This window comes from Lynx canadensis, chromosome B4 (genome assembly GCF_007474595.2).
Source record: "Lynx canadensis isolate LIC74 chromosome B4, mLynCan4.pri.v2, whole genome shotgun sequence".
In the NCBI taxonomy this organism is placed as follows: domain Eukaryota; kingdom Metazoa; phylum Chordata; class Mammalia; order Carnivora; family Felidae; genus Lynx; species Lynx canadensis.
The window spans coordinates 10,962,350-10,980,903 of record NC_044309.1 but is presented as its reverse complement, the minus strand read 5'-3'; the positions used below and the strand labels follow the sequence as shown (position 1 = coordinate 10,980,903).

Genomic DNA, 18,554 nt, shown 5'->3' with positions numbered 1-18,554 from the left:
CTGAGTCAAGCTCACCTATGTAAAGTGTCACGTCTTTCCAGGGCAGACTGAAGCCCTGCATCGAAGCAAAAGCCCAGAAACTGTAAAGGGATAAGGCTACAGGATTCATGCTACACAGGCTTCATCGTCTTGCCCATCTTCACGTCTTCGTTTGGTTTTACTCAGGAGCCCTTAACCAGACTGGTGGGGGGACAAAAAGGGAGTGTGGGCCATGCAGGTGATAGGGAGAGCTGGCCAGGGCACAGAGTTCGGTTCAGTCTGTGTCTCTCTCAGGAAGGGCAGACGAACCCTTAGGAACTATGCGTTCTGGTGGGAGAAAAATTATTCTCAATGGGGGTATTTAAATATGCACATTTCCAACCAACTATTTGAGGATCTCAGGGCCAGTTGACATATCCAGTAATTCTTCCCTCTCCCTCAGCCATGGTTTCAGTCACCCGCAGTCAAGGTCCAAAGCAGATGACCCTCCTTCTGATGGATGGTCAGAAGGTCACCAGGAGCCTTGTGGTATGTCATTCACCTTGCTTCATCTCATCATGTAGGCATTTGATCATCTCACGTCATCACAAGAAGAGCGAGTACAGCGCAATATGATACATAACTTTTATTATAGTATATCATCATTGTTCTACTTCATTATTCGTGTTGTTAGTCACTTACTGTGCCTAATTTAGAAGTTAAACCTTATCATATTTGTGTATATACGGGAAAAAATGCAGTGTATGTGGAGTTTGGTACCATCTCTGATTTCAGGCACCCAATGGGGGGCTTGGAACGTGTTCCCATGGATAAGGGGCACAACTATACCAACAAGTCCCTAATAGGCTTGAGTTTTGTCTTTCATCAGCTCATTTCCCAAGTTTAGGAAGAAGAGCAAAATTAGGTCATTTAATTTTCATTGACTTTCCCTTCCCCTTCCTCTCCTGGGAAGAGGAACAGACCCGGTAGATTCATAAATTGAATAGTTTAAGCAATTAAAATCTGACTCGAGCTAACTAGGATATACTAGTAAGGAAGGAGTCATCTAATTTAATAAGTGGGAAGACATGATCAAGAATAAGCCATTCTAACTTCCACTCTGTTAAAAAAAAAAAAGTTGTGTTAAGAAATTCCAAATGTTTGAAACATTTCTAAGAAGGCCAAATAATTTTTTATTTTATCAGTATATTTACTACAAGGTATCTTTAAGTTGTGAGGGCCTTTGGTGCATTAAGAATGTCCAGGTTGTTGGCACAAAAACAGACACTCAGATCAATGGAACAGAATAGAGAACCCAGAAATAGACCCACAAATGTATGACCAACTAATCTTTGACAAAGCAGGAAAGAATATCCAATGGAATAAAGACAGTCTCTTCAACAAGTGGTGCTGGGAAAACTGGACAGCGACATGCAGAAGAATGAACCTGGACCACTTTCTTACACCAGACACAAAAAAATAAACTCAAAATGGATTAAAAACCTAAATGTAAGACAGGAAGCCATCAAAATCCTTGAGGAGAAAGCAGGCAAAAACCTCTTTGACCTTGGCTGCAGCAACTCCTTACTCAACACGTCTCCAGAGGCAAGGGAAACAAAAGCAAAAATGAAATATTGGGACCTCATCAACATAAAAAGCTTCTGCACAGCGAAGGAAACTATCAGCAAAACTAAAAGGCAACTGACGGAATGGGAGAAGATATTTGCAAACGACATATCAGATAAAGGGTTAGTATCCAAAGTCTGTAAGGAACTTATCAAACTCAACACCCAAAAAACAAATAATCCAGTGAAGAAATGGGCAAAAGACATGAATAAACATTTCTCCAAAGAAGCCATCCAGATGGCCAACCGACACATGAAAAAATGCTCCACATCACTCATCATCAGGGAAATACAAATCAAAACCACAATGAGATACCACTTTATACCTGTCAGAATGGCTCACATTAACAACTCAGTCAACAACAGAGGTTGGCGAGGATGCAGAGAAAGAGGATCTCTTTTGCACTGCTGGTGGGAATGTAAGCTGGTGCAGCCACTCTGGAAAACAGTATGGAGGTTCCTCAAAAAATTAAAAAATAGACCCACCCTATGACCCAGCAATCGCACTACTAGGTATTTATCCAAGGGATACAGGTGTGCTGTTTTTGAAGGGACACATACACCCCAATGTTTATAGCAGCACTATCAACAATAGCCAAAGTATGGAAAGCACCCAATGTCCATCGATGGATGAATGGATAAAGAAGATGTGATATATATATATATATATATATATATATATATATATACACACACACACACACACACACACACAATGTAGTATTACTTGGCAATCAAAAAGAATGAAATCTTGCCATTTGCAACTACGTGGATGGAACTACAGGGTATCATACTAAGCGAAATCAGAGAAAGACAAATATCATATGACTTCACTCATATGAGGACTTAAAAAATTTTTTTTAATGTTTATTTATTTTTGAGAGAGAGAGACAGAGCCTGAGTGGGGGAGGGGCAGAGAGACGGAGATACAGAATCCGAAGCAGGCTCCAGGCTCCAAGCTGTCAGCACAGAGCCTGATGCGGGGCTCGAACTCACAAACCATGAGATCATGACCTGAGCTGAAGCCGGACGCTCAACCGACTGAGCCACCCAGGCGCCCCAAGGAGGACTTTAAGACACAGAACAGATGAATACAAGGGAAGGGAAGCAAAAATAATATAAAAACAGGGAGGGGGACAAAACATAAGAGACTCTAAAATATGGAGAACAAACAGAGGGTTGCTGGAGGGTTTGTGGGAGGGGGGATGGGCTAGATGGGTAAGGGGCGTTAAGGAATCTACTCCTGAAATCATTGTTGCACTATATGCTAACTATCTTGGATGTAAATTAAAAAAAATAAATTAAATTTAAAAAAAAGACTTCAAATATTCTGCACTTAAAGCCATATTTCTCAACTTTAATATGCATACAAATCACCCGAGAATCTTGTTAAAATAAGGTCCTGATGCATTCTGGAGTAAGGCTTGAGATCCTGCATTTCTAATAAGCTCCTAAGGCATGCCAATGATGCTGTCATAAAGACCACACTTTGAAGAGCAAAGTCTCATAAGGTCCAAGTTTTGGGTGAGGAGGAAGTCCCCTGGTGATTCATATGCATGAGAATCTTTGCCCAAGGTCAAGGGACATTAAAAGAATATCCTTACAAAACACTAGCTACATTTACTCAAGGAATGTTAATGACATGGTCAAGGTTTTTTTTTCAATTTAATGTATCTCTAAGCAACTAGACTGTTTTTGGGGCACCTGGGTGGCTCAGCCCGTTGAGCATCTGACTTGACTTAGGTCATGATCTCCCGGTTCTTGGGTTCAAGCCCCACTTCAGGCTCTGTGCTGACAGCTCAGAGCCTGGAGCCTGCTTTGGACTCTCTCTCTCTCCCCCTCCCTCCCTCCCTCCCTCTCCCTCTCGCTCCGTGCCCCTCCCCCACTCATGTTCTGTCTCTCAAAAATAAATGTTAAAAAAAAAAGCCTATGTTGCACACAGGAATGCTTCTTTTGCTTAAGATGTGCTACTTCCGTACCTCTGGCCCTATAGTGGTTTTCATGCCTCCGTCTCAGAATGTTTTTCCAACACTAATTCATCAAGTAGATGATGGAGAAACGGAAGCTCCAAGAGAACCAGAAGAAGGACGTGGCTCCTGATCCCCGACCTGTAGCTTTCTTCACAAAACAAGACAAACCTTTGCCAATTCAGGGACACTGCCTGACAGGTAGAGTTGCTATAAAAGCAGTGCATTATTATTATTAAAAAAATTTTAATGTGTATTTATATTTGAGAGAGAGAGAAAGAGAGAGCGAGAGAGAGCACCAGCAGGGGAGGGGCAGACAGAGAGGGGGACACAGAATCCGAAGCGGGCTCCAGGCTCCGAGCTGTCAGCACAGAGCCCGACGCGGGGCTCGACCCCACGAACCATGAGATTATGACCTGAGCTGAAATCAAGAGTTGGACTCTCAGGGCGCCTGGGTGGCGCAGTCGGTTGAGCGTCCGACTTCAGCTCAGGTCACGATCTCGCGGTCCGTGAGTTCGAGCCCCGCGTCGGGCTCTGGGCTGATGGCTCGGAGCCTGGAGCCTGTTTCCGATTCTGTGTCTCCCTCTCTCTCTGCCCCTCCCCCGTTCATGCTCTGTCTCTCTCTGTCCCAAAAATAAATAAAAAACATTGAAAAAAAAATTAAAAAAAAAAAAAAAGGGGGCGCCTGGGTGGCGCAGTCATTTAAGCGTCCGACTTCAGCCAGGTCACGATCTCGCGGTCCGTGAGTTCGAGCCCCGCGTCGGGCTCTGTGCTGGCAGCTCGGAGCCTGGAGCCTGTTTCCGATTCTGTGTCTCCCTCTCTCTCTGCCCCTCCCCCGTTCATGCTCTGTCTCTCTCTGTCTCAAAAATAAATAAACGTTAAAAAAAAATTAAAAAAAAAAAGTTTAAAAAAGAGTTGGACTCTCAACCAACTGAGCCACCCAGGCGTCCCTAAAAGCAGTGTATTATTAAAACAAGGCTATAAGATGACAGGCTATGATTTTTGGCAAAGTATATTTCAAATAATTAATTGAAAAAAAACCCATAGGGGCACTTGGGTGGCTCAGTCGGTTAAATGTTCGACTCTTGGTTTCAGCTCGGGGCATGATCTCATGGTTCATGAGTTCAAGCCCCGCATGGGGATCTGTGCTGACAGATGGAGCCTGCTTGGGATTCTCTCTCTCTCCCTCTCTCTCTCTGCCCCTCCCGTGGTTGCTCTCTAACTCTTTCTCTCAAAAATGCACAAATAAACATTTAAAGAAAAAAAAAGAAAAAAGCCATACACATTGGCTTGCAGAGGGAAAAGCATATTTAAATGTATTTTAAAAACATATAGCTTTTGTCTTCTTGCCCAGTGAAGAGATACCTGCAGGATGGCATCGACTGGATATGTTTAAATAAGGGAAAAAGTATCTAGTAACTGAAACAGGAGGACCGGCGTGTGCCAGCGCAGTGTGACATTTCAGCAGCAGCCTGTGGTGATCACCCTCCTCAGGGCTATCAGGGGATAGCCCTGATCGCTATCCCCTGACGCACTGTTTGCCATCTCGACCGCCTTCCATTTCACCCGCGCTTGCCGTCCGGGAACAGCCAAAACTGTCCTCCGGGGACAGAGCCTTCTTGGCAGCTGTCTCAGGATGGTGAAGTGATGACCCAGTTCTCCCCCAAGTCAGAGCCGATGAGGAGAGGGGTTGAGGTGGGAGGGCCCGAGGTCCCCCCCCCCCCCCCCCACCTGCTGGATCAGCCCCTGGCTTTCAGAGGGGGGCTGGGGGAGGGGCGGGCAGCGCCCCAGTCCGCTCCCCAGGCTTGGATGACCTGGCAGGTGCTCACACTTTCCTTAGGGGAGACTCACAAGGAAGACTCCTGACCCTGCTCACGTGCAGATTCTGAAATCACTGACTCATTATGAGCCCCCTGAATTATACTTTTTCAGTTTTCACGAACGCCCCAGGACCAAGAAGGTTGACATAAAACAACTTGGGGGTCTCGCAGTTGTAAGAATGACTCAATTTCTTTGTGATTACTAGGCAGTCGAGTTGGAACAAAGCCTAGTCGGTGAGAAGTTACTGACCTGTGACTACTCCTCCCAGTGGGTCCTGCTCATTCACTCAGTGGCTCACCAGGCTCAGCCGGCCTCTCCAGGGCGACATTCCTCTCCATCTGACCCCCACATCCCCTCCTCCCTCAAATCTCTCCCTTCTTCTGCAGCCTGGATACTTTCTGTGCTGCCCCTGCCCACCCCCGCCCCCCACCTGCCCCGCTTGTAGGAATGACTCACGTCCTGGCCTGTCAAAGACCTCGTTGGTCCTTGAAGCTCATCTTAAATGCCGCCTCCTTCATGGCGATTTCCTGAGTGTCCCCCAAACAACCACCTCTCCTTTCTTCCTCTGTCTCTTTTTACAGGGCTTGGAATGTTCTACCTGGTGGCGTGGCTGTTTCTGTGCACCCCACGGATCTCATCTCTCTGTAGCCAAGGCCGTGCATTCGCTCCCCCGTGGCACCTAGCACATAGAATTAACTCGCCATTTCTAAAATGAAACTGACTTGCAGTACACGGAAACCAGACGGAAGGGGGTAAGGAAGAGACTAGGGGGTCAAAAGGGAGGGCAGAAGGCTGGTGGGCAAATGCAAGGGAGCAGGAAGGTGATTGCTGACAGTGCAGTCAGCCAGTGTGATGGCAACCAGGAGGAAAGGACACAGTGGATGAGTCTAGAGAGTCGAGTCGATTCTGAGCCACTGATGTATCTCGTCCCTTACAGGGGCCCACAGGAACCCGTGCGTGGGCAGAGCATCAGCATCTCAGAGCACGAGATCTGCAGAGTGTGGTATCACCAGCGGGTCACTGCAAGCAAAGCGCACGGTCAGTGTTCTTGGAATAGCGAGCCCCAACAGCACAAGAGCCGGGTGGGGGAGAGGCCGCGGTGTCCAGAGCAATCACAACTGAGGGACACGGTTCCAGGTCTGGAGGAGGAGTCCCTGCTGAGCTTGACCAGTGTTAGGGGGCTGGGCACAGATCCAAGGAGAACGCCGGGCCCCAGGAGACAGTCTCCTCTGGAGTCCCATGTCCTCCAGCTCAAACAAGATGAACCTCTCGCCAATTTTTAAGATTTCCAGCAAAGGAGATGGTATTCCTTTCTCCCACAGGGAAGGTTGCTTTCTTGGGTTAGTTAAGGGTGCGTCCATGAACTACTGAGACTGCCTGCACACTGTTTTGTGAGGCCCTGATTCAAGGTCATTGCACAGGACTGCCGTCCTGCCCTAAATTCTCCAGGTTGAACAGCAGAGAGGACACCCCTGGGCGTGGTGGCCACTGAGTGGATGGAATATGTGTAGAAATTACCTCGTGCTTTCTGGACTCCGAAACCAGCCCAGTGACCAGGGTAGTGGGGCCGAGGCATGGGGTGGGGTGCAGGGGGGATGAGAGGCCGTTTATCTGAATCAGGGTGTGGTCACACAGCTCAGAGAAGAGGCTGAAAGCTGGGAGCTGCTCCTACCATAGGACCTTGGAGTGATGGCACTCCACAAATACCTCCAGCCTGTGCTCAGTGACAGTCCAAACCTGACACAGGGCCGTTCTTTTACAAAGGTATGCAGCCCAGGTATCCCTCAGAACTAAAGCCTGAGGGATGGCCTCAATCAGAGAGCTGGGCTAGCTGCCGTAGAGATCTCTGTGATCCCACGATGCAAGGAAGGGAGGAAGCAAGGGCCTTTGCTTTTATTTCGGTGCTGGGGCACTTTTTCCCTTTAATTCTCAATTGCTCTCGTTTCTGGTCAGCTGCTGGCAGGGGGCAGCTCTCCGCCTGGGCCCACAGCTCCTCAGAAATCCTAGTGTGCCTGTCACCAGAGAGGCCCAATCCAGACAGTTGTCCCGTGGGATAGTTCAGGGTACCCCGCATGGAACCCAGTTGTTCAAGCAAACAAACTCACAAGTTGCAGGCAGGTTGCCCTCCAAGTTTAAACATACTGTGTCCTGCCTAATGTTTTTGGGAGGCTGGGGAGGGGTGCCATTCAGACGAGAAAATTCTGCCTCAAAGAAACCTGTTACAGTAAATTTGAAGTGGATTCAGGGTCAATATTTCAGAAAAGGAGTCAAGAGACTTTAAGGGGACTCTTTATTTATTTTTTAAAGTTTATTTATTTTTAGAGAGAGTTCATGTGGGGAAGGGGCCGAGAGAGAGGGAGAGAGAGAGAATCCCAAGCAGGCTTCCCACCGGTAGCACCGAACCCGATGTGGGGCTTGAACTCACAAACTGTAAGATCATGATCTGAGCTGAAACCAAGAGTTGGATGCTGAACCGACTGAGCCACCCAGGTGCCCCTGAGGGGACTCTTTAAGGCCAGATATTGTTGTGGACTGATTTGGGTTTTCCCAAATTCACGTGTGAAGCCCTAACCCCTGGTACCTCAGAATGTGCCCAAATTTGGAGACCGCTGTTAACAGGGTAGTTAAGTTAAAATGAGCTCATTACGGTGGCCCCTAATCCAGTGTGGCTGCTATCTTTATTAGAAGAGATCGGGAGGGGCGCCTGGGTGGCTCAGTCGGTTCGGCATCCGACTTCGGCTCAGGTCATGATCTCACACTTTGTGAGTTCAAGCCCCGTGTCGGGCTCTGTGCTGACAGCTCAGAGCCTGGAGCCTGCTTCAGATTCTGTGTCTCCCTCTCTCTGACCCTCCCCTGTTCACGCTCTGTCTTTCTCTGTCTCAAAAATAAATAAACATTAAAAAAAATTAAAAAAAAAAAAGAAGAGATGGGGACCCAGACAAGGGGGAAGACCCTGTGGAGATACGAAGAGAAGGTGGCCGAGGAAAGAGGCCTCAGAAGGAACCAGCCCCGTCTGCACCTTGATCTCAGACTTCAGTCTCTACAATGGTAAGAAGTGAATTTTTGTTATTTAAGCGTCCCAGGCTGTGGGACCTTGTCGTGGCATTCCAAGCAGACTCATACAGGGCCTGGCAGAGAGGGAGGGCAAGGGTTGCAGTGCTCTGGAATGACAGTTTAGGTGGAGGGTTCCAGATTAGGGAGACTCAGAAAGGTGGGGGATTAAGGACAATAGTAAGTAAGGCTGGATTAAGGTAAAAGTAACCAGCTGGTCTAACTCTGCTCCCTTTACTTCTCTTCCACATACCCTTCTCGGCTTGCTTCTTGCAGCTGGAGGTCTTATCAGGTCTCTCAGGAATATATACCATTTATTAGGAGGCCCCTGAAAGTGGAAAAATACCTTGTCCCTCTCACCTCCGTGCCAGTAATCTCTACTGGTGGGACTTCATAATGGTGGTGGAGAATGTAGAGTGAACACCTTTCTCAAGTGGCTCTCAGATTGTATCACTTGGGGAACAGCCTGCTATTTCTACTCTCTTTAAGTTTACTTATTTTATTTTGAGAGAGAGAGAGAGAGAGAAAGAAAGAGAGAGCATGAGCAGGGTGGGCAGAGAGAGACAGAGAATCCCAAGCAGGCTCTGTACTGCCCAATGTGGGGCTCAAACCCACGAACTGTGAGATCATGACCTGAGAGGAAACAATGATTCGGATGCTGAACCAACTGAGCCACCCATGTGCCTCTATTTCTACTCTTAATTAAGTCTGCCTAATGGAAGAAGTAAAAGATTTAAAGAAAAAAAGTGATTATGGACTGTAGGACGTCGCAGTGAGTTTTCAAATGGAACAAAATCCCCTAGGCAGAGTCCCCATGTAGAGTCCTGGCTCCTCTTTAGTCTCAGATCTTGATTCCTCTCTTTTTTATTTTTAGTACTTGAAAACAAAATCAGCAGCCTCACACAAATAAGAGTTGGACCAACATTGGAAGTTCTGCCATCGGGTGGACCCACAGAGCCCCAGAGGTGAGTTATTTCATTAGTTCGTGTCTTGATTTCTCCATGTGCAAACCTGTGGGCCATGCTCCCCACTGCCTCCTTGCTCAAAATGCAGTCAGGGACATTCAAGCTAAAATAAATTCAGGTTCCCAGTAAGTATAAAGTAAATATCCACCTCCAACGTACTTTTTTTAAATTATTTTTTAAAGTTTATTTATTTATTTGAGAGAGAGAGAGAGCACATGGATGGGGCAGAGAGAGAGAGTCCCAAGCAGGCTCTACACTGCCAACGCCGAGCTCAGTATGTGGCTCGAACTCATGAACTGTGAGATCATGACCTGTGCCAAAGCTGGACGTCTAACGGGCTGAACCACCAGCCGCCCCCAACATACTTCTTACTAGAAGTGGGAAAGATAGTGAGCCAAAGCTTAAGTTCCCCCTTTTAGCTTTTGAGTTTGAAAAGGACTACTTTCTTTTTATGAAAAACAAAAACAATAACAACCCCCCCCCCCACAAAACAACAAAACAAAACAAAACCCCAACCACTCATTTTGCTCATTAAACTGCTACGATTTCCTTTTAATAACAGGCCTGGAATAGGTAGAAATTCCCTAAACCCATTGAAAAGATGGCTCTCCTCTCACTATAATTTTGATGATTACAGCTAACAGCAGCTCACTTAGTTGGCTTCATTTGGGAGGACTGAAACTTATCTCTTGGAGTGTCTACCTTATAATAGTCACTGTTTTGATAGAATCTCTTCAAAATCCGTTAAACATCCCTTTTTCTTCCTAACCATTGTCCACTGGATGTAGGGTCATCATAATATTACCGTTGCATTAGGAGGTGTAATCCAGTCCTGTCACCAATGAGCCACTGTGGTTTTTTTCCCCTTAGGGCTAAATGATCATGTTCTTAGGGATCGTGTGTCTACTTGGTGCCACTGCCTGTTTTCGCCAATCTGTCTATTTTGAGTCTCTGCCCCTTGCCGTGGGCTGTGAGAGCAGACGCCAAGCTTGTTAGACTATGTCTACAACTAAATACAATTGGCTCTGAACTCCAGGTGTCAGGGGCTCTTTGGCGAACAGCGGTACAGTAGACATTCATGAATACCACCCCAGCTTGCATTACTGCCCTTCCAACAGCCCCTGATTTCTGCTGGAGAATCCACATGTTTCTACCTGGGGCTCCGAGGTTGGAGCCCTTGAGCATAGCTAAGCCAGTCAGCACGTTGCATTCCCTAGGCATGTGATTGGTCCCGAGGTGATATACGGACCCAAGAAGGTCCAATCAGAGTGTTCTCAGCATCTCTAGCTTATGATGCCTTGATAAAGGCATACCTGCTCTCTCTTGGACATGGAACAGAGCATATGGCCTGCATCTGTCCGCAGTTATCTTGTCACCATTAGTGAGCTAGCTTTAGGATGAGGTTGATCCCAATGAAGGCAGAATGGAGAGAAGGATTGAAACAGTTCTTTGGTGCCACCTTCTTTTTTAATGTTTATTTATTTTTGAGAGAGACAGAGACAAAATGTGAGTGGGTTAGGGGCAGAGGGAGAGGGAGACACAGAATCCGAAGCAGGCTCCAGGCTCCGAGCTGGCAGCACAGAGCCCGACGTGGGGCTTGAACTCACGAACTGCAAGATCGTGACCTGAACTGAAGTTGGAGGCTTAACCGACTGAGCCACCCAGGTGCCCTGTTTGATGACATCTTCTAAGCACTGGATTAACCATTGCCTAAAGGTCCCTTGACCTCTGGATCTTTCTTTCTTTCTTTCTTTCTTTCTTTCTTTCTTTCTTTCTTTCTTTTCTTTCTTTTCTTTCTTTTCTTTCTTTTCTTTCTTTTCTTTCTTTTCTTTCTTTCTTTTCTTCCTTAATGAGGCTTTATATGATAAATCTCCTTATTGTCTAAGCCAGTTTAAGTTAGCTTTTCTGATATTTACATCAAAGAGAGTCCTAACTGACTCATAATGTGAAAGAATTTGGACTTGACTTGGTCTGAAATCTATTTTGGTACTTCAGAAGATACTGTTGATATACTTCCTGGTAATACATGGGTATCCACTTATTTTTTAAATCATACATATGCATTGTATGTACTTTTGTATGTATGATATTTCACTATATAAAAGAAAATAAGTATTACCAGTATACAGCCACTTAGGCAGAATACCCAGTAACATTAATTCAAAAAATATTTAGTGAATGTCTATTCTATGCCAGACACATTCTTGGTCCTAGGACATGGCGGGGAAGCAAGACAAAAATTCTCACTCAAATAAATAATTTTAAAAACATGGGATATATAGTAATGTTAGGTAATGATATTGCCATGAAAAAAAAAAACAAAGAAGGTTAAGGGAGAGACAAAAATGTGTTATTATTTTAGGCAGCGTGGTAGGGAAGGCATCTCTGATGAGATGATGTTTGAGCAGAGACCTGAAGGAAGGTGAGGAGGTGAGCCGAAGGAAGGTGAGGTATTGAGGGATTTGGGAAGAGCTCTGCAGGCAGGGGAAACAGTATGTGCAAAAGTCCCGAGGTAGGAGTGAGCTTGGAGTGCTCTGGAAACAGCATGGAGGCTGGCAGCCTGGAGGGCAAGGGCTGAGGGAGAGGGTGGCAGGACGGCGGCTAGGAACACCACCTCACAGGCTATGGCAAGGACCAACTAAGTTCAGAGAGAGATGGGATGTTTGGGGGATTTTGAATAGGAGGTGTTAGGATCTAACTTAGCATTCAAAGGATCACTGTTGCTATGTGGAGAAGAGTGTGTAGAGAGTCAAGGTAGACCAGGGGAGGTCTTGCATTATTCCAGGTGAGAGAAGCAGTGGCCTGGACTTTGCTGTAGCAGAAGGGGTCGTGAAAGATGGTCGGACCCCAAAAGTAGAGCCTAGAATTTGTCAGGGAACATGGATAGGATGTGGCATGGGAGGCAGTAAGAGGAATCAAGGGCACTTCCGAGTTTTTCCCTTAGGAACACTTGGAGAAGGAGCAGGTTTGGGGAGAGAATCAAGAGTTCTGTTTGGGGGCACCTGGGTGGCTCAGTCGGTTGAGGGTCTTGATTTCAGCTCAGGTCGTGATCTCATGGTGGGTGGGATCAAGTCCAGCATCAGGCTCTGCACTGACAGCGTGGAGCCTACTTGACATTCACTCTCTCCCTCTCTCTCTGCCCTTCCCCCTGCTTTAAAAATAAATAGGCAAACATGAAAAAAATAGTTCTGTTTTAGATTTGTTAAATTTGTGATGCCTGATTAGACACTCAAGTGGAGCTCGGGTGGGCAGATGGATGTGCAAATGTGGAATTCGAGAGAAGATAGGGCTGTGTTTAGGTAGACTTTGCTCAGCCTCACCATTGCTTCTCCTATCAGTGACTGGTGGAGAACTCAAAACAAATGAAACAGATGGAAACTTTATGAACACTGGTGGTCTTAACTACAATATCCATGTAGAGGTGCTAAAACTTCCAAGTGAGCTGCCTAAAATGGACCGATCCGCTGTATCTGATCCAGAAATGGTGTTACTGGGGGACGGAACAGAGATGACACGGGAACTCTCTGGAAGCGTTCCTGCGTGGCACTATCCACCACTACCAGACGATTCAGACCGCGCTCAGGTGCTGCTTGCTTCGACGACCTTCTAGATAGCAAAAGCACAGCTCTGGGTGCCAACACGCAGGCTGTTGTATTTTAGTTTTTCTCCCAAAGTCCTTAAGCGCTGTGGGTTCTGTCCTTCTGCATCTGATGCCATACCCCTTGCCAAGTGACCAAGGGAGCCCCTAAATGCAGCTGTAGTACCGCACACAGATAATGACAGTATTGCCTGTGACTGTGACAGCCCCTGCCCTGGGTACTTGGCTACCTCTGACCTTTGACACAACATCCCTGGGCAGCACACATCATTAAACGTGAAAGCAAACATGGAACCTGCTGGCCCCTGGGCTCAGGCTCTTTTATCCTCAGTGTGGGTCTCTATCAGACACGTTTTTACCCTAGGTCTTGGGCAGGTTCTCTATAAAAGTATCTAGTCTAGATTTCAAAATGAACATCAAACATAAATGTTCTAGAAGTTCAAACAACAAATCCTCACCTAGGGCACCTGGGTGGCTCAGTTGATTAAACCTCCGACTTCGGCTCAGGTCATGATCTCATGGTTCGTGAGTTCAAGCCCCGCGTCAGGCTCTCTGTGGACAGCTCAGAGCCTGGAGCCTGCTTCGGATTCTGTGTCTTCCTCTCTCTCTGCCCCTCCCCCGCTTGCACTCCATCTCTCTCTCTCTCTCTCTCTCTCTCTCTCTCTCTCTCTCCCTCTCTCCCTCTCTCTCTCAAAGATAAATATTTTAAAAAAGGAGAAGAAGAAGAAGAAAACAGTGGAAGATACTTAAAAAAAATGCTCGCTTAACCTGGCAGAATCGTTTCTCCATTTTCCCAAAGGAGGAGGGCAAAAAGAAGAGGCATGATGGAGCCTTGTGACTCTTCAAATGATCTCAGAGTACTCTTGCTATGGAAGGATGAAAGCCTTCTTGAGGCATCCAAGCCCAAACACTCCCCTAGTTTTGCATTCAAATTAACTAATGAGATAAGCCCCCCTGGTTCAGTTTCCTGTCTTTGGTTATAATTGCTGTTGCAGTCGTACAAATCATTTCCTGCAGTTTTTCCTTCTTTTGCTATGGGAAGTATTAATGTCTTTAATTTTCCATTCCTTCTTTGGCCTGGGGAGTCTGTTAAGAGAGGATTTCTTATTCTCTAGTCTGCCTTTCTCAGCCATAAACAATTTTTGTTTTTCTAGAACAGACTTTTCTAGGTTACTTTTTAATTCGAACCTTCACTTTTGTTTTACTTTGTTCTAAAACGAACGAGAAGCTTACAATAGCCAGAGTTGAATCCAAGAATTTGAGGCTCTTTGTGATCTCTTTTCCATCATTTTCTCTCAAGAGTCTTTAACTTGGGTTTCTAGGGGTGTGTCAGTCCCCTGAGATTATGTGCAACCTTTTGTGCTTTTATGAGTAACATTCCCCCCAAGCCCCAGTAAAGATGTCATAATTGTCATCAGGTTTTCAATACATGTTACTAAAATAAACTCAGAAACCTTGAGGGGCCCTACTTAATCATTCTGGGGATTATTGCTTTGGGCAAATCTGGTGACCAATCCTTACCTACTTGAGAACAAAGAGAAGATCATCTCAAGACTGTAGGAAAAAGGCTACCTTCCACACAACATTTGAACTGCAAATTTCCTTTTCCCCAACTCTTCCTCCTTCTACAGAGGCAGGAGCTGCTTTCTTAAAATGGTAGATGATGTGTCCAGAGTCTCAGAGCTAAGCAGTTGTAGAGGTAGGACTAGAGTCTACGTCTGGTTCTTGATTCTGTTCACCCTCCACTTTCCATCACCAACAGCAAGGTGACCGCTAACACTCCATAATATTCCACGCTGAAGCAAGTTAATTCCAAGTGCCTAAGTAAAAGTAACCTAAGTGGGGAGGCTGGGGGGGCTCAGTCAGTTGGTTAAGCATCCAACTTCGGCTCAGGTCATGATCTCACAGTTTGGGAGTTTGAGTCCCGCATCGGGCTCTCTGTTCTCAGCACTGAACCTGCTTCAGATCCTCTGACCCCCTATCTCTGCCTCTCCCCTGCTGCATTCTCTCTCTCTCTCTCTCTCTCTCTCAAAAATAAAAACATTAAAAACAATAATTAAAAAAAAAAGAAATACCTAGGTAATATTTAGTAATTGAAAAGAAACCTTCTGAGCCATGTAAAGGGTCTGTATGTCATAAACTCAGGAAATCATTTCTTGTCTTTCCCAGCCTACAGAGAACATTCCCGTGTGTATCGTGTACTGCAGGCATTACATTGTGAGCTACCTCTTTGTATCCATGCTCCTCATTTCTCCCAGGGTTTTAGGGCCTTTGAAGACGAGGACTTCCTATTGAATGGGTTTCTATCTCAGAGAATTTGGCACACAGGCCTTTTAGTAAGGCAGATGTTTGTGGAAGGATTAGCACTATTGGCACATTCCATTACACTTTTAGGACATTATCTAGCTGTCACCCTTGTGCACCATAATTCATAAGCTCAAATGCCTTCGAGGGTCAGGCAGGTAATTTAAATTAATGAAGCAAAACAAGTGTAGGGCTATAGGGGCAGTGGAGAAAGTGGAAACTGGGAAATTTATGCTCCATCCCATTTAATGTTTAAGAAAAAGCACTTTGGAGGCCAACCTTCCAGCTATGGCAGCATAAAAAGGTCCAGAGGACCCACTCCCCACAGAACAAGTTGAAAACTGGAAAAACCAAACCAAACCAAACAAACACCCAGTCATTTTTGGGCCCTGGAAATTGGCCAAAGGCAGATAACAAATTGAGAAGCATTTACTCGTGAAAAATAGCTAGAGCTTCAGGAAGGAATGGCAGGGCCTGTAGCCTTTTTGTCTGTTCTGCTACTATCCCTGCCCTCCTCCCCAATTCTGTCCCCAGCTTTATCAGCAAGGGGTGACCAGAAAAAATAAAACAAAAAAACAAGTTTGCTGCCAAAGGGAGCAAATCAATTTTGGGCAGAGGGCGAAAGGCTACAGTGTGGACAATAACAGAGGACTTGGCAGGAAACTAATGGGGAAACTTCACTGCACTGCAGGTGTGAGAATGTGCTCCTGGTTGGGGTAAGCAACAGACCAGCCATAAATTTAACAGGAAATCTTGGAATGGGAGAGCCGTAGAAAGACTGAGATGGGCTCTCACACATCCCCGACTTCCTGGGAACCTACGTGCATGTGCATGAGAGACCCCAGACAGCCCAGCAGAAAGTGAAAACCAAAGCAATTTAGCACTGGCTAAACCTCAGACGCCATCCCCAACCCTCACACGCATCTGTGTGCGGGATGGAAGCTTCACGGGCCTGTGGTGTTGGAGAAAAACCTCTGCCCAAATTCACTGGCTGACCATTGGGCCACACAGAAACAGGGCAACCCCTAGGAAATAAGGCTAAGAAATAAAAATAATAAGAATAAACCTACACATACACACACATACACACACACACACACACATATCAGTAGCTACACAAATGTGGGGAAGAGAGGTTCTGCCATTCAAGTGCAGATTAGTGTCAAATGATAAAATGAAACCCTCAGGAAAAGAAATCAGAACCCAGAGTTACTAAAATATTACCTAAAACAAATATTACCTGAAACTTTCAGTTTTCACCGAAAGAAAGAAAGAAAGAAAGAAAGAAAGAAAGAAAGAAAATTATAAGACGTGCAAACACATAGCAAAATGTGACTCATACTCAGAAAAAAAAAAGCAGTGAATAGAAATTGACTCTGAGTGGGACCAGATGTTGAATTTAGCAGATGAAGGCTTCAAAACAGCTATTTAAAATAGGTTCAAGGTGCTCTGTCTCTCTCTGTCCCAAAAATAAATAAACGTTGAAAAAAAAATAAAATAAAATAAAATAGGTTCGAGGAACTAAAGGAAGCCATATTTTAAAAATTAAATGAAAATCTGATACTAAACAAATATGGAATCTCAACAGGGAAATAAAAACTATAAAAGGGAACCACACAGAAATACTGGATTACTGAAAAGTACCAATAATCAAAACGAAAAATTCACTAGTGGGCCCAGGAGCAGATGTGGGATGGCAGAAGATAGAATCAGTGAACCTGAAGATAAAGCAGTAGAAAGGATATAATCTGCAAAACAGAGAAAAAAGGAAGAAAAACAGATCTTTAGAGACATGGGACAATATTAAGCACACCAAAATACATGTAATGGGAGTCTCAGAAAGGGATGAGAAAAGAGTGGAAAATATCTGAATAAATAATGAGTGAAGATTCCCAAATCTGATGAATAGCATTAACCCGCAGGCCCAAAAGCTCAATGAATTCCCATATCATAAACACAAAAAGAACTACACCTAGACACATTATAAACAAACCGCTTAAAGGCAAAGACAGAGGGGTGCCTGGGTGGCTCAGTTGGTTAAATGTCTGACTTTGGCTCAGGTCATGATCTCACGGTTCATAAGTTCAAGCCCCACATCGGGCTCACTGCTGTCAGCACAGAGCCTGCTCCAGATCCTCTGTTCCTCTCTCTCTCTGCCCCTCCCCTGCTGGTTCTCTCTCTCTCAAAATAAATAAACTTGTAAAAAAAGACAAAAACGAAGTAACCCTGAAGACAGCAAGAGGAAAACAACTCATCAAATACAGTACAAAACTATGAATGGCTGACTTCTCATTCAAAGGAGACCGGAGGCCCTGGAGGGAAAGCTTCAGAATACTCAAACAGAAAACAGATGTAAGCCAAGATCTCTTTATCTGGCAAAACTACTAATGAAAATGAAGGTGAAATAAACATATCCCTGGATATTACCCAAAGACCCTGATGGAATGTGTTGCTAACAGATATTCCCTGTATGAGTAAGTAAATGATGTTTTTTAGGCTAGAATTAAATTACACCAGGTGGTAACTTGAATCCACACGAAGACATGAGGAGCTCCAGAAATTGTGTAGGTGCGTAGATATAAAGACTTCATGTCTTTGTATCTTGCTGTTTCTCCAGACCTGGCACAGTGCCTGGGACATAGGACGTACTCAGCGCATACTGAATCAGTGAATGCTATCCTGCCATATGCAATATATCCATCTAGGAGTTGTCTTAAATACTTTTCACAAGACAGGGTATGAGTAATTAAATTCATTAAAAACTATTACTCTTGAGTAATACATGTTAGAGAGGGTGGGTTCAGGAGATAGGAGTTATTATGTACCTGATGGTCCAGGTACACAGGTGCATATCCAGTGAGAAGCAGTTGATATGTGATGGAAAAAGCATTTGATCACCTGGCAAAGCTCTTTCCCTGACATGGACCTGATTCTTGCTGCTTTTCTCGATGCAGTCTGGGTCCTCTGTGTTACAGAAATCTTTCTTGGGAGAAAAAAAAATGTATGTGATGTGCTTAACACAGTGTTGGCAATGCGAGAACTCTGTGGAAATGTTATTAGGAATGATCTAATAAGGTCTTCTGGTCAGTCCTACCTTGAGCCCAATTTCATGACACCACATAATTCTTCCAGGAATTAGAAATACCCAGATGGTAAGACACATCCTCTATCTCCAGCTCTTGGCTTGGAACCTCCTTAGGGAATACAAGTAGACCAGCAGTTTATGCGAACTTGGGGTGCTAATTCAGCCTGGACATTGGGCAGA

General features: G+C 45.2%; 1 long non-coding RNA gene across 1 annotated transcript in view; it reads left to right on the top strand.

Moving 5' to 3' along the window:
* The window catches only part of LOC116738178, a 30,493-nt gene that overhangs the window by 11,382 nt on the left and 557 nt on the right, over nt 1-18,554 (top strand). The window contains exons 3-7 of the long non-coding RNA XR_004343837.1: nt 5,953-6,123; nt 6,309-6,409; nt 6,509-6,674; nt 8,293-8,419; nt 9,297-9,387. This is a non-coding gene — a long non-coding RNA (uncharacterized LOC116738178). The remainder of the gene's footprint in view (nt 1-5,952; nt 6,124-6,308; nt 6,410-6,508; nt 6,675-8,292; nt 8,420-9,296; nt 9,388-18,554) is intronic.